This window comes from Typha latifolia, chromosome 13, assembly GCF_019914945.1.
Source record: "Typha latifolia isolate L0001 chromosome 13, TyphaL0001v2, whole genome shotgun sequence".
Taxonomy (NCBI): Eukaryota; Viridiplantae; Streptophyta; class Magnoliopsida; order Poales; family Typhaceae; genus Typha; species Typha latifolia.
In genome coordinates, this window is record NC_133098.1 from 6,515,242 (window position 1) to 6,537,628 (window position 22,387).

General features: G+C 42.5%; 1 non-coding gene across 1 annotated transcript; it reads left to right on the plus strand.

Moving 5' to 3' along the window:
* The first annotated feature begins 22,013 nt into the window (after positions 1 to 22,013).
* On the plus strand, positions 22,014 to 22,120 carry LOC140800534 (small nucleolar RNA R71). The gene has a single exon (XR_012111256.1). It is a non-coding gene; the product is annotated as a small nucleolar RNA R71 (small nucleolar RNA).
* The last annotated feature ends 267 nt before the right edge of the window (positions 22,121 to 22,387 follow it).

A 22,387-nucleotide genomic window follows, 5' to 3' on the forward strand; every position in this document is an offset into this window, starting at 1 on the left:
GATTAATTTAATTTTGAGTGATGCATTAGAATTGATTATAATATGCTTTTGATGATTTGATTGATCTGTGTATGACTTATTTCATTTGATTGTCATATTCTATGTCTTGAATCTATTTTGAATTTCTAGAAGTGCATCTCCAAAAAGATTTTTTGATATTTTTCTTAGATTTTTTTATTTAAAAAAAAAGGGGGCGTTCGAACGCAAATTTTTTAGTTCGAACGTGGTGATTGGCGCGTTCGAACGCGCAGACTGGTGCGTTCGAATGAACTCGAGGATTCTTTATATATTGCGTCCGAACCCAAGGGTTTTCATCTTCCATCTTCCAAACCCTAGAAACCCTTCATTTTCTCCCTCTCAAATCTTCAAGATCTTGGTCTTTTTCATCAAATTTCTCTCTAGAAACTCTTTTAGAGGGTAGTTCTCCTCCGGATCTAGCGTCTTTCGGCCGAATTTGTTAGTTTTTCTTCACTTTTGCGAGGTATGATCATCCATCAATTTTCCTATTTTTTAATTCAATTAAGTCTCTTGATCTTGATTGATTTTGTGCCTTTTCGAGTTTTGATCACGTTAAAGATACTATCTTGATGTTTCTTGTATGATTGAACATGATATATTAGCGTTTTCAAGTGGATGATGGATTTCACTTAGGCCCTTCATGGGTTCTTATTTTTATTTTTTTGGATTTCTTGCTATTTTTTTTTGTATGCTTTGGGCATGTATTGAATCTTGCATCTTGTTTCTTTCTCAAGAATGCCTAGAAAAGTTGCAGTTTCTAAGAAACCAAGGCCGCCTTCCTCATCTACTTCGGCTCCCATGTTTTCTACACCTACGACTATAGGGCGATACAAATACAATTTTGGCACTCGACCTGTTATCTGTGAACGACCCGTGGTCATTTTTGATTTTTCTACCTTGGGGATCGAACAAATCTTTACTAAGCGAGGATGGTTATCCGTGTGTCGGATGAGCGGGATTGCATATGTGGAAGTGGTTAAGGAATTTTTCAGTAATGCCACGGTTTTAGAATGCTGTATACGTTCTACTGTCCGTGGGGTTTCGATCTACTTGGACTCCGATGTTATTCGTGCAGAACTCCTACTTCCTGATGGTGAGTTCCAGTATCCATCGTCTGCTTCACTTCCTGATGTCAATGAATATGCTGGTACTGTGTTAATCAAAGGGGAAAGTTGGAAGGGCAACATGATGCCTCATGTGAAACTGACATCAGTGGCTCGCATGCTTCACCTACTTTGTCTGTACAACGTCACCCCCAAGACTCGCCACTCCAGTATTAGTCCTGATTGTGCTTTCCTCCTTCATGCAATGTTGTTGGGAGTTTCTATTGATTTGGCTGCGGTGATCTACGATTCAATTCTAACAGCTGCACAGAAAGAAGTGCCCCGTTAAGGGTTGTCGTTTGGCATATTTATTACCAATTTGTGCACTCAGAGTGGGGTGCGCGTGGATGCCTCAGAACCTTCTCTTACTTTGCAAAAACCGTTGGATTGGATTACTCTTAAGCAGAGTCAAGCTCATGATTAGTCGTCTCCTCTCAAGCCGTCCTCTTCCGCCGCTGGACGTTCCTCACACCTCGACAGTTCTGATGTCAGTTCGGATGATGACTCATCTCACACTGAGGGGGAGTTACCACAGTTCTCTGATCATTTCGATCAGCTTAGCACTCAGGTGTAGGACCTCCATTCGGTCGTGAATGATTTACGAGCTGAGCAAGCTCGTTAGGGGATCGTACTCGACTCCATGTTGTCGATTCTTCATCGTCAGTTCCCTCCGAGTTTCTAGTCTTTGGCATTTGTGTCATAAAGAGGCAGAGTGAGTGTGAGTTTAGACGTGTGTTTGGAGTTTAGGAGTTTACTGGTGTAGGGGGAGTAATGGCATAGGGTGAGTTTACTAGTTTATGTTTACTGCTTAAATATGTTTGCGTGAATACCTGTGAACTTTGTTTGCTTGAGTACTAGTGAACTGCTTGCTTGATAACTTATGTTTGGATTGTTATTCATTTCAAATTATTTTCACTTGATCTTGGTTTGGTATATTTTTATTTGTAGGGATTGATGTGCTAAAAGTACTAGACTTGTTGAATGCTCATTTTGAATTCTTTGTAATATCTTCTAATCTAGATGTTTTGTCACAAATTGCCAAAGGGGGAGATTGTTAGGTTTTTAATTATTGGCAATTGTGTACAAAATATTCTAAGTGTATTTTTACATGTATATGAGCTTTATACAATTCTAGAATATCTCTGGTTTGAAGAATTGCAAAATTGTTGGAAAAAAGCTATCGAGTTCACACCGCGTTCACAAACGCGTTCGAACGTGGGTACTGCGTTCACACAAACCGGGAGCTGAGTTCACAAACGCGTTCGAACGCGGGTACTGCGTTCACACAAACCGAGAGCTGAGTTCACAAACGCGTTCGAACGCGGGTACTGCGTTCACACAGACCGAGAGCTGTGTTCACAAACACGTTCGAACGCGGGTACTGCGTTCACACAGACTGAGAGCTGCATTCACAAACGCGTTCGAACGCAACCTGAAGAATTCAAGTTGTCGCGTTCGAACGCACTTGGGCCTGTTCGAACGCACCTGAGATCAAGTCATGTCGTTCGAACGCACCCGGGCCGCGTTCGACCGCATTTGTGAACGCGGTGTGAACTGATCGAGAGTGTGATGCTTATCGACGGTCTTGGGGAGGATGATGAGGTTGTTGATGAAGGAGATTATCCAGAGGAGGTCCACGAGGAGACCATTGAGGAGGGTGTGGAGGAAGATATTCAAGCTGAAATATCGATGCATACATATTCGGGTACTTCCACGCCGAGGACGTTACGAGTAGACGGACTCATTAGAAAGCATTGTGTGCACATCCTCATTAATTTAGAGGGTACAAACAACTTTCTAGACGAGAGGTTAGTGAGGAGATTGGGTTTAGATGTCGAACCGACCACGGGATTTGATGTTACTATTGGAGATAGCATGAAGCTTAAGGCGGAGAGCTTATGTCGCCGGGTCGGTATATGGGTGCAAGGACATGACATCATTGTGGACTTGTATCCGTTGGCACTACGAGGAGCGAATATTGTCCTTGGTACTCAGTAGTTATAGAATTTTGGATCCGTCACATTTGATTTCCAGAGCATGTGGATGAAATTTAAACAAGGAAACAAGGAAAGCATTGCAGCCTATGATGGGGCTGCCTTGTGCGTATGATTTAGCCTATCTTCTTCAGTTAGGACCGGCAAGAGATGAGCCTCAAACGAGTTCAAGTACTATCATTGAATTGTCTAATTTATCAGATAACTTTTTTGGACTGTTTGAGAAGCCGCAGGAATTGCCACTGAGGAGAGCGGCGGACCATCGCATAGAGATTGTACCCAACGCTGCACTAGCGAACGTGAGGCCATATCGGTATCCACATGTGCAAAAAGAAGTTATCTCAAAGATGGTAGCTGAGATGTTGGAGCAAGGTCTCAACCAAGTCATAGCTCATACTCATCCCTCGTGCTATTGGTGCGAAAAAAAGACGGCACATGGCATTTTTGCGTCGACTATCAGGCACTAAATGCTATTACCGTCAAGGATCGGTATTCTGTTCTGGTTATAGAGGACCTACTGAACGAGTTTACAGGGGCGACTATATTCAGCAAGCTTGACTTGAGGGCCGGGTATCATCAAATTAGAGTTCACCTAGTGGATGTGCACAAAATAGGCAATGATATCACTCGTTCGCTTAAGTAAAAGTCCGTAGAAATATTAAGAACGAAAGCAGAGATGAACGCCAAGATTTTAACGTGGAAAAACCCAAACGGAAAAAAACCACGGATCCAAACTCGGATCAAAACCAATCACTAGAATAGTAGCAATTACAAGACTGACTCACAAAACAACCTGTCGATCAAAACGACTTTGCTCTTCTTAGTCTTGCTCGCTAGAACCCACGATTCACTGCTTCTCATGATTAAAGTCCAACCTCAGTAACCCTCGAGATTGATCTTTCATCTAGATAACCTTTAAGACGAAAGATTAACTTTTTAATGATGTGTGAAACCTTGTTAGTTGAAGAACCGATGTAGGCTCAAGAAGTCTCTTTCAATAATGCTTCTTCAATCTCCCTAGAGATAGGGCATCACAATCCTTATATATGATCTCCAAGATAGAGCCAAATCCAAGTCTTATCCGTACTCACGAAAGTCCAATTTTATCAAACTTCATTGGTGCGTTCGAACGCAGCCCGGGTGCGTTCGAACGGTATGACTTGATCTCAGGTGCGTTCGAACGGGCCTGAGTGCGTTCGAACGCGACAACTTGAATTCTTCAGGTTGCGTTCGAACGCGTTTGTGAACGCGGCTCTCTGTCTGTGTGAACGCAGTACCCGCGTTCGAACGCGTTTGTGAACGCGGTGTGAACTCGACGGCTTTTCTCCAATAATCTTGCAATTCTTCAAACCAGAGATATTCTAGACTTGTGTAAAGCTCATATACATGAAAAAATACACTTAGAATATTTTGTACACAATTGCCAACAAGTAAAAACCTAACAATCTCCCCCTTTGGCAATTTGTGACAAAACACCTAGGTTACAAGTTATTACAAATACTTCAAATTGAGCAATCAACAAGTCTAGAATATTTTGCACGTCAATCCCTGCAAATAAACATATACCAATCCAAGATCAAGTGAAAGTAACTTGAAATGAATATAAACAATCCAAACACAAGTTATCAATGGAGCAAGTTCAAAAATACTTAAACAGACAACGTTCACAATTTATCCAAGCAAAGTTATAAGCAAGATTAGAAAGACAGAAAGACTCTAATAAACTCCCCCTATTACCATGCTCCCCCCTACACACCTAGACACCTAGACACTCTCCCCCTTTTTGCCACAAATGCCAAAGACTAGGAACTCAGAGGAAACTGACGCTGAAAAATCGTCAACACAGAGTCAATTACAGTCCCCTAACGAGCTTGCTCAGCTCGTAAATCATGCACTGCCGAATGGAGATCCTGCACTTGAGTACTAAGCTAATCGAAACGGTCAGAGTATTGTGGTAACTCCCCCTCAGAGTGAGATGTGTCACCGTCAGAGCTATCATCAGAGCTGTCGAGGTGCGAGGAGCGACCAGCGGTGGAAGAGGACAGCTTGAGAGGAGACGACTGGTCGTGAGCTTGACTCCGCTTTAGAGTAATCCGATCCAATGGTTTGTGCGAAGTAAGAGAAGGTTCCGAAGCATCCACACGCACCCCACTATGAGTGCACAAATTTGTAATAAAGATGCCAAACGGTAACCCCTAACGAGGTGCTTCTTTCTGTGCAGCTGTGAGTATTGAATCATAGATCACTGCATCCAAATCAATCGAGACTCCAGATAACATTGCATGAAGAAGGAATGCACGATCCAAACTAATACTTGAATGTCGAGTCTTGGGGGTGACATTGTACAGACAAAACAGGTGAAGCATGTGAGCCACGGACGTCAGCTTCGCATGCGGCATCATGTTTCCCTTCCAACGTTCCCCTTTGATCAGTACAGTGCCAGCATATTCATCGACATCTAGAAGTGGAGCAGATGTTGGATACTGGAACTCACCATCAGGAAGACGAAGTTCAATGCGAATAACATCTAAGTCCAGGTATACAGACACCCCATGAACAGTAGAACGTATACAGCGGTCTAAAACCGTGGCATTACTAAAAAATTCCCGAACAACTTCTACATAAGCAGTCCCGCTCATCCCACACACCGATAACCATCCTCGCTAAGTAAATATTTGTTCTATCCCCAAAGAAGAAAAATCGGAAATGACCACGGGTCGTTCACAGATAATAGGACGGGTGCCAAAATTATATTTGTAACGCCCCGCAACCGTAGATGTCGAAAACTTGGGAGCCGAAGTAGGTGAGGAAGGCGGCCTAGGTTTCTTGGAAACTGCAGCTTTTCTAGGCATTCTTGATAAAGAAACAAGATGCTAGATTCATTACACGCCCAAAGCAAACAAAAAGATAGCAAGAAATAAAAAAAATTCAAGAAATCATGAAGACCCTAAATGCAATCCATCATCCACTTGAAGCGCTAAGATATCATATTCAATCACACAAGAAACTTCAAGATAGTAACTTTAACGTGATCAAAACTCGAAAATGCACGAAATTAATCAAGATTAAGAGACTTAATTGAATAAAAAATAGGAAAATTGATGGATGATCATACCTTGCAAAAGTGTAGAAAAACTAAGAAATTCGGCCGAAAGATGCTAGATCTGGAGGAGAACGACTCTTTAAAAGGGTTTGTAGTGAGAAATTTGATGAAAAATACCAAGATTTTGAAGATTTGAGAGGGAGAAAATGAATGGTTTCTAGGGTTTGGAAGATGGAAGATGAAAACCCTTGGGTTCAGACGCAATATATAAAAAATCCTCGAGTGCGTTCGAACGCACCAGTCTGCGTGTTCGAACGCGCCAGTCATCGCATTCGAACTCAAAAATTTGCGTCCGAACGCCCCCTTTTTTTTGGAGATGCACCTCTAAAAATTTAAAATAGATTCAAGACATAGAATATGACGATCGAATGAAATGAGTCATACATAGATCAATCAAATCATCAAAAACATTTTATAATCAATTCTAATGCATCACTCAAAATTAAATTAATCTTGATTGATCATAACAATATACATATGCAAGGTGAGCATAGATAACATGAAACATTCTTCTTAAATAAACTTTCCTATATAAACAATGATACAACACAGTAGTCAAACCGACTTAGTATTTAACTTTGCACTTTTCGACTTATTCTCCATAACCGAACAAGAATTTTTCTTGTATTATTTTTTTATATACATAAACCATATAGGTGCAATGATGGCTTTCACATATCAGTAGGTAGCCCTTTTCTTGTAGTACATATCAAACAATATGCAAGAAGATATTCACAAACATCAAAAAAATTTATTTAATTTGCAAGCAATGTACTGAGTCAAACTGGACTCTAAACAAGATGGCTTTCACACAAACTCATTGTAGCCCTTTTCATTGATCTTTTATGAACACATTTGTTATAACTAAGCATGAGGTCAAACTGTACAAATCAACGTCAATAGTGAGCTATTTTAAAAAAATTTCATGATGTCATGCTCACTCAAGAATATACACACGTTATGAGTGCATTAAATTTAGTTTAATTATCATGGAAGTCGAGAGAGTGAACAAATCAGAAATGATATAATATACTGCAAGATGACAAAATTGACTATCATAACTCATAATCAAGAGAAAAATCATATTTATATGTCAAGAGTATATTATTGAATCTAGGAGTGCATCAAATTTTTTTTATGACAAAAACAAATTTTTTTTATGACCAAAGAAAAGTTCAGAGTAAAGAAAACCTAAAAAGAAACGAAAAGAAATAAAAAACTACACGCAAACCAATCCAAAAAAGTACGAAGATACTCAAATCTCTCCAAAGGTTTTGTAAATAGATCACCCAACTGTTTCTCCGTCTCAACATGTTCTAGTGCTATTATTTTGTCTTCAACTAACTCGCGTATAAAATGATGTCGGATATCAATATGCTTTGTACGCGAGTGTTGAACAGGATTTTTCGAAATATTAATAGCACTCATGTTGTCACAATAAAGCACCATAGTATCTTGTTCAATGTCGTAATCTTTGACCATCTGTTTTATCCATAGTAACTGAGAATAACAACTTCCCGTTGCAATGTACTCGGCCTCCGCAGTAGATAAAGATATCAAGTTTTGTTTCTTACTATGCCAAGCAACCAGATTGTTTCCAATACAAAAACATCCATTTGAGGTACTTTTTCTATCATCACATGAACCTGCCCAATCAGAATCTGTGTATCCAGATATGATAGCTCCCGAGTCATACGTAAACCAGATAGCTAAGTCAACTGTAACACCGACATATTTTATGATACGTTTCACAGCAAATAAATGTGTCTCCTTAGGTTCAGACTGAAACCTAGCACACACACCGACCCTAAATCCAATGTCTGGTCTACTAGCAGTTAAGTACAAAAGACTACCAATCATGCTCCTATACAGTGTCTGATCGACACTTTTTTCTGAAATATCCTTATCTAGTTTGGTAGTTTTACTCATAGGAGTTCTAGCATGTTTTGCATTTTCTAAACCGAATTTAGTCACAAGATCCTTAGCATACTTGGTTTGAGCGATAAATATCTCTCTTTCCAACTGAGTAATTTGAAGTCCCAAAAAGAACTTCAACTCACCTATCATGCTCATCTCAAAATGACTTCGCTCCTCCACCTAGGCAAGTGTGAGAGTTCAAACGGGGGATCTTGTGCCTCCTCTAACATTAGAAGAAGGTTTCAAAGGTGGTCATGGTCTAGTACTAGCAGCCGCTATACTTGAACCTACAGAATTTCTAGTCGGCGTTCTAGGTGCAAACCGCCCATCTTGATTGCCCCAATTAGTTTTCGCTGTCATCTTTAGAGCCTTATGCTTTTACTCTATCCTCACGGCATTCTCAAAGGCCTCCTCAAGAGTAGTAGGACAAAGAGCATGAACATCTGCCTGAATCTCATCCCGCAGCCCTTAAATAAATTTATTCATTAATGTTAGTTCGGGCCAAGGTGGCTCACAACGACTACTAACTCTTTCAAACTCAGCTTGGTACTCCAATTTGATCATCCTCTAAACCATCTTGCTTAATGTAGCAGCAAAATCTTCATATGCCGCTGTCCCAAATTTGCATGTAATCCTCCTACAAAAATTAGCCCATCCGGTAAATTCTCCACTACGAATAACCGATATATACTATTGCGATGCCGTTCCTTGAAGGTGAAAGCTTGCTATCTGGACCTTTGCATCTTCCGCACCTTGACAATCAAAATATTGTTCAACTTGAAACACCCAATCCATTGGATCACCGCCTTAGAATTTTAGGAAATCCACGCATATGGTTCTCCCCCGAATAGCATTGAGTTCGCGAAAGATCCTTGGTTCAGGTCTAAAGCTTTATGCAAGTTGATCCCCTTCTCTAAATCTTCGAGCACGTCCATCACCATCTCCAAAGGGATCAACCTCATCCTCAAAGTGCCAATCCTCCTTATCAACGAAGCGCACCAGTGTCGCACGCCTCTTGGATTCCACCACCGCCGGTCTTTGGTTTTACAATGGAGGTGGGGAATGATGTGTAGGTGTAGGTAAGAGGGGATCATTGACACTCGCATGACGCACCTTGACCTGATTGTCATCGAGGAGATGACGAATCAAATCAGTTCATGACATATTCCTTAAAATCATTGTGATCCTTTTAAATTGAGTCAACTCTATGCATCAATGTATGGAACATGCCCCTAAGTTCATCCATATTCATACTCATGGACGTTGGTTGACTCGGTCTTACCGTGGTCGCTCGAAAGGAATTGGCCTCACGGTTAGGGTCATTGCGGATTGAGTCTTCCCTTGTCGGTGTGCTCTCCATAGGTCTCCTTGTTGATGTCATCTTCCTTGTTTTTTTCATTAATGGAGGTTTGAGGTTCGCCTGCTCTATTACCACTTGATAGGTTCTAGAACCAAAGATAGGCTATGCAATGATTCCTTCAAGATCTGGATGTACTATAAGAATCAGTCCGTGCAATGTGGGAAAATATTCATAAATATTCTTCGTTAGTGAGAAAATTATGTAACTAACTGGGTTAGATCCGTAACTTCCTGATCTACAACTTTTATATTTATCCCCCTCATAGATTCGAAATGCAACTAGGATGAAAACATGGAATAATGTTGGTGATCGTGGTGGTGACGAATGGATTGGATGTTAGGGTTATGGATGGATATGGGGATGAAGGTGGATTGTGGTGATACGATCTCCCCTTAGGCTAAGGTTTGATATCTTCTAATTCTCTGATTTGGACTAGATTTGGCACAGAATTTTGAAATACGATCCTGAAAGATGCCACCGTTGGATCGATGTGAAATTTGAATATATTGTAGCCCCAGAAAAGCGCATTCCAAAAAGTTAAGTTTTAGATGAATCAGATGTGGGAATCTTGAGATATCGTCCGATTAGTGGATGAACATCAGGGTGGTCTATTTAGGATCTGTGGATGGAGGCACGAGATAGATTGGAAGTGTTGGATAGATTGGAAGAAGGGAAAGGAGAGGACCGCCCCTAAGAGTCTAGGGTGATTGGCCGGTCGAGGGAGGTTAGAAGTAGTGTCGCCGGGGATTGAGAGAACGAGAGCGAAGAAGACGAAGGAGGCAAGGCAAAACTCAATTCTTCAATAATCAATAATGACCTCTGGTTGCCATCCACATCCTTTTAGAGGCTAACCAACAACTCAAAATTAACCCTAAACAATACAATTTCGCCGACCGCGTTCGAACGCACCAAGTTCGCTCTTCTATGGAATTGCGAACGCGATGCAGACATTCGAACGTGCCTATTTTCCACTTTTCTGGATTTGCGAACGTGATGCAGGCATTCATAGTGTGTTAGAACGGGCATTCGAACACACAATGCACACTCTTCACCCACGTTAAAAACCGCATTCGAACTCACTCCACCTGCGTTCGAACGCGAATTACAGGAAACTTATTTTTATGGAAATTAAACACTAAAATAAGAAAACAAAGACACTCCTAAAGTGAATCCATGCTTGAGACGACATCGATGAAGTCCGAATGGTATCAATCCACCACGCTTCCACAACCTTGTCCTCAAGGTTTGAAAGTTGGAAAGCGATCTTTTATCTCTGACTCCAGCTTCTCCATGGTATTATCTTCTGTATTAGTTCCCCACATATCTGAAAATAGAGGAAATGTTGGTGCTGAAAAAAAGGCAAGCTCACTTGTGTCCGGTTCATGCGAAAGGGCATCAGCCGCTCGATTCTTGATCCCTTTTTTGTAGACTAATTCGTAGTCATACCCAAGGAGTTTCGTGGCCCACCATTGTTGGGCTGTTACTAAGTGCATCTTGAGCCGTCTCAAGGTTTCATCTCTATCAGCAAGTTCCAAGTCAAGCTCGGTCCTATCCGTCGCCGCAAGTCTTTCGTAGGCACGCTAGATAGGGGAAGTGTGACCATAAACCGCCTCAAAGGGGGTCATCCTCAGTTGAGCTTGGATACTTGTATTCCTACTGGCCCAAGGTGGAATTTGCTTCCGTCTACATTGAGTCCACTTGGCCTCGGGTGGTCGAACCAATTGACTCAAAGTTAGTTCAGCAATAGAAATCTGGTGCATCCGATTGTGCTCGGGAGGTCGAGTTAGATATAGTTGGTGGATCTAGATTAGGTCCTCCTAGTGATTCAAGTTAGGTTCAAATAGCTGAATTGATTGTTGGTTGTGCTCATAATCGTTCTACCCACTCCATGGATTAGGATCCAAGTCAACTATATCCTAGTATAAGCAAACTCGTCTTAAGTCAAGTAGAGGGTTTCTGATCATGTCCCTTAGTTGACTTAATTGAGTCCCGAAGTCCAGAGATGACTCATGCTCGACTTGACCCTTTTGGCTCATAGGTCCAACCTAGCTCATGTCTAGCAATTCCACCTGGTCAAGCCCAACCATGTAGCCATCTTGAAATTCTAACCACTTAGGGTTTTCAAAAAAATTTGAAACCCCTAATATTTCTCCCATAATTTCATCTCCACCAGTCGTTGCCATAGGAGTTGCCTTGGCGCGTCTCAGCCTTGGCTGAGTAGTGACCACCTCGAGTAGTTGCTTTAGTGGGGTTCTCGACGGTGTGGCAGTCGTCGGCGGCGATGGAAGGCCGAAGTTGGCCCAAAAAATGAAATCTTCATCTCGTTCTTCTCTGTCTTGTCGCAGCCATGGCAGGAAGCTTTCAGCTGTCTAGATGAGAAAAGTAGCAACCCGCGAGGTCTTCACGGGGCTGTCAGCAGTCGATGCTGCCATGGGTGGAAGATCGCGGCCTTCTCCTCTGAGTTGTAGCTTGGTGAGGAGCTGCAACGTCATCGCCGGTGATGACGTTGTCCTGGTCGACTGTCGATTGATCGAGGAGAATGGTGGAGGGTCGCTGGAGGCCATATGCGATTTCTTCTTAGTTGCTAACTCGTTGTGGTTGCAAAGGGAGCTAGTGAAAGGCGGCCCAAGTGTCGAAACTCGCAGTTCCGGATCATCTCTCTCACCACTGATGAGGATTCCTGATATGGGATATCCAACGACCATGTGTGGTCTTCCTCCATTCAATAGTGGTTTGCACGATTGTCGACTCATCGAAAAACTTCGTTCCGACGTCGAAAGAACCTTTCCAACCATCGAGCTCGCCGGAGGAAACTGCTGCGTTAAAGCTAGACTCTTCACCATTTCTGTAGGGATTGGGAAGGGAACGGCTAGTCTTTCGCAGTTTGTTGACGAGGTCTTCGGTGCATAGGAAGATTTAGAGGTTCCAAGGGCTGTTACAATGGTTGAGGATCCCATTGTAGCCGGTGGCGGTTCGTTGCGGCTGACCATTGGTCGGGGTGTAGAAGCTCGATCTTGCTGTATAGCTGAACTCTCCCCTATTTTTGTGCAGAATGGGATTGCTACGGAGGGCTCCCCATGCTGCCTTGCGATTGCCATGCTTGTTTAAGAAGGTTTCGACCACGCCCGTATTTCCCGAATCATCTCTATTATCATCTGGTTGTTGATGGCCATTTGTTCAGAAAGAGACCCTAACACGGCTTGAACACTAGGTTCTTCCATATTCCGATTAGATCGGGTGGTTTCGCGGGTGGAAGTCCCTACAACCGTTTCTCCCTCCTCTATTAGGAGAATCTCTTCTTCATCATCTCGCCGTGCAGCCATGGTCGTCATAGGAAGCACTTGTCCGAGGAACGGTGGCTCTGATACCAGCTTGATACGATCTCCCCTTAGGATAAGGTTTGATCTCCTCCAATTCTCTGATCTGGACTAGATCTGGCACAGAATTTTGAAATAAGATCCCGAAAGATGCCGCCGTCGGATTAACGTGAAATTTGGATATGTTGTAGCCCTAGAAAAGATTAAAAATATTAAGTGTCAGACGAATCGGATGTGGGAATCTTGAGATATCATCCGATTAGTGGACAAACGTCAGGGTGGTCTGTTTAGGATCCGTGGATGAAGGCACGAGATCCTAGGATGATGGTGGTTGGAGGTGGACCGGCGTTTGTGGGGTGGCACCGGTGAAAAGTGGTGATGGAAAGATTATGGTTGATGGAAGGGTTAGGGCAAGTGTTGGATAGATTGGAAGACCGCCCCTAAGAGTCTAGAGTGATTGGCCGGTCGAGGGAGGTTAGAAGCGACATCGTCGGGGATTAAGAGAACGAGAGTGAAGAAGACGAAGGAGGCAAGGCAAAACTCAATTCTTCAAAAATCAATAATGACCTCTGGTTTCCATCCACATCCTTTTAGAGGCTAACTAACAACTCAAAATTAACCCTAAACAATACAATTTCGCCAAGTGCGTTCGAACGCGCCCGACCGTGTTCGAACGCACCGAGTTCGCTCTTCTCTAGAATTGTGAACGCGATGCAGGCATTCGAATGCACCGAGTTCGCTCTTCTCTGGAATTGTGAACGCGATGCAGGCATTCGAACGCACTTGCTTCCCACTTCTCTGGATTTGTGAACATGATGCAGGTGTTCACAGTGCGTTCGAACGGGGCGTTCGAACGCACAATGCACACTCTTCACCCATGTTCACAATCGCGTTCGAACTCACTCCACCTACGTTCGAACGCGAATTACAGAAAACTTATTTTCATAGAAATTAAACACTAAAACAAGAAACAAAGACACTTCTAAAGTAAATCCATGCTCGAGAGGAGATCGGTGAAGTCCGAATCGTATCATATGGATGTGATTAAGGGAAGTAGACGAAGGGAACGAAATGGTCGAGATCCCACGAAGAGGGGTGGCTCGACAGTCAAGGGAGATCAAAAGTTAGGAGACCTTGCCAACGGTAGAGGTGGAAGGATGGTGAAGAGGGAGGAGGGAGATTAGGGTAGATAGATGATAAAGACGCAACAAATTAATATTCCAATAGCATAATGAAGTTGGCTGCCATCCACATATTTATAGAGGCTAGCCAACAAGTCCTAAAATAATATGTAACCCTAATTCTAGAGGGTTCCCGCAGATTGCGTTCAAACGCGCCCGATCGCATTCGAACGCACCAAATAATATGTAACACTATGTGCGAACGCGATGTAGGTGTTCAAAGTCGTCCGACCGCGTTTGAGCGTATATGCATTCTCTGTTTGTGAACCTGATGTACGCATTCGCAAGGGCGTTCGAACATGACCCTTCCTGCATTCGAATGTGACCTACAAGAATTTTATTTTAATGAAAATAAACACTAATGCAATAAAGAAAAAAAATCCTAACTAAGTGTATCACAGCGGTGAGACCACACCGAATCAATACTCCACTGGTCCAGGTGTGACTTGTTAGTGTCAATGATCCTCTTTTACCTATGCCTACACATAATCCCCCACCTCTAATACAAAACCCTCTTCTTTGAGGATGATGTTGATCTCGACAATGCTATTTGGAGGAGAACCGCACGCTTGGACTTTCCAAAATTTCAAAGCAGTGATCCAACAGATTGGATGTTTCAAGTGGAGCAATAGTTTGATCGCCAAGGCACAGCAGAGGACTCAAAGGTCCAAATGGCAAGCTTTCACCTCCAAGGAACGACATTGCATTGGTATCGATTGGTTATTCGTGGTGGAGGATTCAATAGTTGGGCTGATGTTAGGCTCTGATACCAACTTGTTAAGATTTGATACCACTTGTTAAGCTCTGATACCAATTTGTTATGCTTTGATACCAATTGATAGACTCTGATACCAATTTGATAATCTCTGATATCACTTTGATAAGATCTGGAACCAAAGATAGGCTACGCTATGATTCCTTCATTATCTGAATGTATTATAGGAATTAGTCTGTGCAACTGTGGGTGAATATTCATCAGATATTCTCTTATAGTCATAAAATTATGAAACCAATTGGGTTAGATCCGTAGCTTCCTGATCTATAACTTTTTTATTTATGCCTTTTTCAGATTCGAACTGTACCAGGCAAGAAAACACAGAAAAACGTGAGTGATGGTGGTGCTGACGGGTGGAGTGGATGTTAGGGTTATGGATGGATATGGGGATGAAGGTGGATTCTGGCTGTGATTAACGGAAGTAGACGAAGGGAACGAAGTGATCGAGATCACAAAGAAGAGGGGTGGCTCGACAGTCGAGGGAGATTAGAAGTTAGGAGAAACGTTGCCAACGGTAGAGGTGGAAGGATGGTGAAGAGGGAGGAGGGAGAGAATCTAGAGAGAAGATAGGAGGCAAGAAATCAATATTCCAATAGCATTCTTCTTCATACGCCAATAATTTTGTGACCCATCTCTGCTGTGCTGGAGTGTGTATACACTGTCCTATAAAGTATGGAAGGTTCTTTTGATCGGTTCGGATAATGAATCTCCAACCGATCAAATAAGGCTTCCACTTTGACACTGCATGTAGAATTGCTAATATCTCTGTCTCGTAGGTCAATAATTGCTGGGATTTTTGTGATAAAGCCTTGCTAAGAAAGGCTATGAGATGTCTTCCTTGCATTAGTACAGCTCCTCTGCAAACTCTTGACGCATCATATTCCACAACGAACTCTTTGGTGAAGTCCGGTAGAGCTAGAACGGGCACTGTTGTCATTGCTGTTTTCAGTTTTTCAAAAGCTGTAGTTGCTTCATATCCGGCCATTCTCAAATAAGTGAGAGGAGTAGCGATCTTGTCATATTCGGTGATGAAACGACAATAATATCGAGTCATTCTCAAAATCCTCTAAATCTGGTGGTAGTAGTAGGTATCGGCCAAGTGGTCATGCATGCTATATTTTGAGGATCCGTCGTTACACCTTTCGCTAAAATGATGTGGCCTAAATACTCCACTTGTGGTACTCTCCATAGGAAATTGGACTTTTTGATCTTTAACTGGTTTTGCTTTAACAAATTCAGCACATCCTCCAAATGCCGCTAATGCTCCAATTCAGTCATACTATACACCAAAATGTCGTCAAATGATACCAAGACATAAATTTGTAGTAGAGGCCAAAATATATCATTCGTCAGGCCTTGAAAATTAGCTGAAGCAATGGTGAGACCAAAAGGCATCACCCGGAACTCGTTGTGCCCGTCCGGAGTCTGAAATGTAGTTTTATGCACATCTGCCGAGTGAACTCTAATTTGATGGTACCCATCCTTCAAGTCAAGCTTGCTGAATATAGTCGCCCTTGCAAGCTCGTCCAACAACTCCTCTATAACTGGAATGGGGTACCGGTCCTTGACGGTAATAGCATTTAGTGCTCTTTAGTCGACACAAAAATGTCATTTCCCGTCCTTTTTTCACACAAATAGCACGGGGGATGAGTATCGGCTATGACTTGGTTGAATGAGGCCTTGCTCTAACATCTCGACTATCTTGGAGATAACTTTCTTTTGCATGTGGATACCGATATAGCCTCATATTTGCCGGTGCAGCCCCGGGCACAATCTCTATGCGGTGGTCCACCGTTCTCCTTGGTGGCAACTCCTTTGGCTCCCCAAATAGTCCAAAAAAATAATCTAATAAATTAGACAATTCAATTGTAATATCTGAACTCATTTGAGGCTCATCTTCTGCTGGTCCTAACTGAAGAAGATAGGCCAAATCACTCACACATGGCAACCCCACCAAAGGCTGCATCGTAGGAATCGGCAGAGGTTGAACGCCATCAAGCCTCACGGTCTTTGTTTCCTTGCTTAAATTTCATCCATATGCTTCGAAAATAAAAAGTGACGGGTGCTAAGCTTTGTAACCACTGAGTGCTAAGGACAATGTCCGCCCCTTGCAGTGCCAATAAATACAAGTCCACAATGATGTCGTGTCCTTGCACCCGTATACCAACCCGGCGACATAAGCTCTCCGCCTTAAGCTTTGTGCCGTCTCCAATAGCAACATCAAACCCCGTGGTCGGTTCAGCATCCAAACCTAATCTCCTCACTAACCTCTCGTCTAGAAAGTTGTGTGTACTCCCCAAATCGATGAGGATGTGCACACAATGCTTTCTAACGAGTCCGTCCACTCATAACTTCTCGACGCGGAAGTACCCGAATATGCATGCATCGATATTTTAGCTTGGATATCTTCCTCCGCACACTACTCAACCATGGACTCCCTCTAGACACTCTCCATCATCAACAACCTCATCCTCCTCCATGAGCATAACACTCCCGATCAGTTTGGAACACCGATGACAAAGAGTGAAACGTTCATCGCATCGAAAGCAAAGGCCCTTCACTCTTCGCTCCTCCACCTGGGCAGGTGTGAGAGTTTGAACGGGGGGGTCTTGTGCCTCCTCTAACATCGGAAGGTCTCAAAGATGGTCGTGGTCTAGTGCTTGCAGCCGCTATTTTTGAATTTGCAGAATTTCTAGTCGATGTTCTAGGTGCAAATCGCCCATCTCGGTTGCCCCAACTTATTTTTGCTGCCATCTTGAGAGCCTTATGTTTTTGCTCCATCCTCACGGTCTTCTCAAAGTCCTCCTCAAGAGTGGTAGTACATAGAGCACAAACATCAGCTTGTATCTCATCCCGCAGCCCTAAAATAAATGTGCTCATCAATGTCGATTCGGGCGAAGGTGACTCACGACGACTACTAACTCTTTCAAATTCTACTTGGTACTCCAATACGGTTGTCCCCTCAATCATCTTGCTTAATGTGGCAGCAAAACTTTAATATGCTAATATCCCAACTCTGTGTGTAATCCTCCTACAAAAAATCAGCCCAATCGGTACATCCTCCACTATGAATAACTGATCTATACTAATGCAATATCGTTCCTTGGAGGTGAAAGCTTGCCATCTGGACCTTTGCATTCTCCGTTGTCCCTTGATAATCAAAATATTATTTAACTTGAAGCACCCAATTTGTTGGATCACCGCTTTGGAAAGCCCAAACGTGCGGTTCTCCTCCGAATAGCATTGTCGGGTTCGCAAAAGACCCTTGGTTCGGGTCTGAACCTTTATGCATGTTGATCACCTTCTCTAAATCCTCGAGCACATCTATCACCATCTCCGAAGTGATTAACCTCATCTCAAAGTGCCAATCTTCCTCATCGACGAAGCGCACCGGTGCTGCACGCCTCTCGGGTTCCACCACTACCGGTCTTGTGTTTTGTAACGGAGGTATGAGATGATGTGTAGGCATAGGTAAAAGAGGATTATTGATACTAACATGTCGTAGCTAGACCTGTGGGGTAGATTTTATGAGGTCCCACCGCTGGTCCTTCTTGAGGCACCGATCGTCGTTGAGGTGATGATGAAGCCAATCGGTTCATGATATATTCCTTTAAATCATTATGTTCCTTTTGTATTGTGTCAACTCTCTACATCAATGTTTGGAATATGCCCCTAAGTTCATCCGCCAAGCCCATATTCACACCCATGGACGTTGGTTGACTCGGTCTTGCCGTGGTCGCTCCAAAGGAATTAGCCTCACGGTTAGTGTTATCGTGGATTTAGTCTTCCCTTATCGTTGTGCTCTCTATTGGTCTCCATGTTGATGTCATCTTCCTTGTTTCAACTATTAGTAGAGGTCTGAGGTTCGCCTGGCTCTGATACCAAATTGATGGGTTACAGTAACAAAAGATAGACTACGGAATGATTCTTTCAAGATCTGGATTTATTGAAGGAATCAGTCCGCACAACTATGGGAAAATATTCATAAAATATTCTTCTATAGTTAGAAAATTACGAAGCCAACTAGATTAGATCCGTATCTCACTGAACTACAATTTTCGTATTTACACACTTTGCATATTCAAATTGCAGCTGCAACGAAAACACAAAATAAGGCGTGTGATGGTGGTGGTGACGGGTGGAGTGGATGTTAGGGTTTTAGAGGATTATGGAGATGAAGGTGGATGGTGGATGAGGTTAAGGGATATAGACGACGAGGAAGAAGTGGTTGAGTTCCCAAAGAAGAGGGAGGAATCGATAGTCGAGGGAGATTAGAAGTTAGAAGAAACCTTGCCAACAGTAGAGGTGGAAGGACGGTGAAGATAGAGGAGTGAGATTAAGGTAGAAAGATAATAGAGAGGCAAGAAATCAATATTCCAATAGCATTATAAATTTGGCTGCCATCCACATATTTATAGATGATAGCCAACAAGCCCTAATACCAATAAGTAACCCAAATTTTAGAGGATTCCCGCCGATTGCGTTCGAACACGCCCGATCGCGTTCGAATGCACAAAAGGCGTAATCTGTATGTGCGAACGCGATGCAAGCATTCGAACTTGCCCGACCGTGTTCAAACGCACATTATGCATTTATGTATTTGCAAACCTAATGCAGACGTTTGCAAGGGTGATCTAATGCGACCCCTCCTGCGTTCGAACGTGACCTATAGGAATTTTATTTTAATGAAAATAAACAACTAATGCAATAAGAAAAGTCCCTAATTAAATGTATAATCTCCTTGTCGATGTCATCTTCCTTTTTTCAGCCATTGGGGTTCGACTGGCTCTTATACCAAATTGATAGATTCTTGTGCCAAAAGATAGGCTACAGAATGATTCCTTCAATATCTGGATTTATTACTGGAATCAATCCGCATAGCCGTGGGAAACTATTCGTCAAATATTCTCCTATAGTCAGCAAATTATGAAACTAAGTAGATTAGATTCGCAACTCTCTGATCTACAATTTTCATATTTACGCCCTTCGAAGATTCGAACTACAACTAGGAGGAAAACATGAAAGAACGCTGACGGGTGGAGTGGATGTTAGGATTACGGAGAATTACGGAGATGAAGGTGGATGGTGGATGGGATTAAGGGATATAGACGAAGGGGAAGAAATGGTCGAGAACCCAAAGAAGAGGGAGGACTCGACAGACGAGGGTGATTAGAAGTTAGGAGAGACATTGCTAACGGTAGAGGTGGTAGGTTGGTGAAGAGGGAGGAGGGAGATTAGGGTAGAAAGAAGATAGAGAGGCAAGAAACTAATATTCCAATAGCATAATGAATTTGGCCGCCATTCACACCTTTATAAAGGCTAGCAAACAAGCCCTAATAATAATAACTAACCCTAATCCTAGTGGAATCCAGTTGATCGTGTTCGAATGCGCCCGATCGCGTTCAAACACGCAAAAGGCATTTTCTGTATGTGCGAACGCGATGCAGGCATTCGAATGTCGCGTTCGAACGCACCCTATCACATTCAAACACGCATTTCACATTCTTTATATTTGCGAACCTAATGCAGGCGTTCGCAAGGGCGTTCGAACGCGACCCCTCCTACATTGGAACGCGACCTACATGAATTTTATTTTAATAAAAATAAACAAATAATGTAGTAAGAAAAGATCCTAACTAAATGTACTAGGCTGCCATGTGCGAGTGATTTGGCCTATCTTCTTCAGTTAGGACTAGCAGGAGATGAGCCTTAAATGAGTCCAGATACTACCATTGAGTTGTCTAATTTATCAGACAAATTTGCTGGACTATTTGAGGAACCAAAGGACTTGTCACCAAGGAGAATGGCAGACCATTGCATGGAGATTGTGCCCGAGGCTGCATCGGCGAATGTGAGGCCATATCAGTATCCACATGTGCAAAAGGAAGTTATCTCCAAGATGGTAGCCGAGATGTTGGAGCAAGGCCTCATTCAACCAAGTCATAGCTCTTACTCATCGCTCGTGCTATTGGTGCGAAAGAAGGACGGGACATGGCATTTTTGTGTTGGGAGAAAGAGAGGCGGTGGGAAGGGAGGCCGCAGTGCTAGCTGGCCCAACCAGGTTGGTCGGGCTGGCGCCTGGGGCGCATGGTGCGCTCCCCTCCTACCACTGCATTGCCATGCTATTAGTTTTTTTTTTTTAAGGTTGGGTTGTTATAGTTAGTCTTTGGGGAAATGGTGCTTTGGGAATAAAAGTTTGCTCAGATGAATTTGTAGACTTAGGTAGAGACTGACTTGGGTTGCTAGAGTAAAGGTTATAGTTCCAAATGAACTATCACGATTATTTTGCAGGATATAGATTTCTTCACCCTCTGAGATAGATTTTTCATGATTTGGCACTTTAACCTTATTGTTGATTAGTTTTCCAGACATAAGGGTAATGACTGATTGAACTTGTTCGTTGTGCACACCTGAGGTGGATGGTTGGCTAACCTCATATTGGCCCTTTAGGTTAGGAATGGGTTGACTAGGAAATTTTCCTTGTTCTCTCGTACTAACCTTAGATGCTAACTGACCCACTTGATGTTGAAGCTGAGAAATAGCTTGAGAATTTTGTATATACAGCTTCTATTCTTTGCAAATTAGCACTAGTTCCAGTGATAAATTTCTCTATTATCGCTTCTAAGTTGGATGGTTGTTGATGAGGTACTATAACCGATGATTAAGAGGAGGGGCATAAGAGATAGGGTGAGTAGGAGGACGAAATTGGTAAATCCTAGAGGTCCTCGTTGGTTTATTTGAGGCTACTATGGCCTCCAAGAAAAATTGGGGTGATTTTGCCAATTTGGATTGTATATTTTAGAGTAACGACTATTGAATGGCTTTCTAAATTAATTTAGGGTATTTACTTGTTCATTGAACCCATCTTGATACCCTAAGGAAGGGCAAACCATTGTAATGTGCATGGGACTAGCACAAACACTACAAACTTCAGATTGCACCTGATTTATAGATTTCATAGTTTGACTTAACACAAGGGCATCAACTTTCCTAGACAAACTATCCAATCATGCATTCATACTCACATCAGGTTGAACTTCATATATTCCTCCCTTAGACTGTGACGTCCCTCAACTTTCAGTACTAAAATCCTATTGTTCGGATTTTTCAGCTATTCTTTCAAAATGTGCCCAAGCTTCAGATGTGCTCTTAGCCATGAATGACCCACCGCTCATGGACTCAACCAAATTATAATTTGTGTCGGTTAGACTATTGTAGAAATACTGAACTAACCACCATTTTTCAAAATTGTGATGAGGACACTTAATTTGAAGATCCTTAAACCTTTCCTAGGACTCATGAAATTTCTCTTCCTCTTTCTGCTTGAAAGTGGAGATGGCCAATCTATATTAGTTTGTTCTAGGCATAGGGTAAAATTTGGATACAAATTTATAGTTCAGATCTCTCCAACTGGTGATTGAGTTAGGCTCTAAGTGATTCAACCAAGCTCTTGCTTCGTCTTTCAATGAAAAAGGAAATAGTCTTAGCCTAACAGATTCATCAAAAAAGTTTTGAAATTTGAATGTTGAATAAATATCCAAGAATTCATCAACATGAGAGTATGGATTCTCATTTTCTTTACCATAAAAGGTAGGAAGCAATTAAAGGATGGCGGGTTT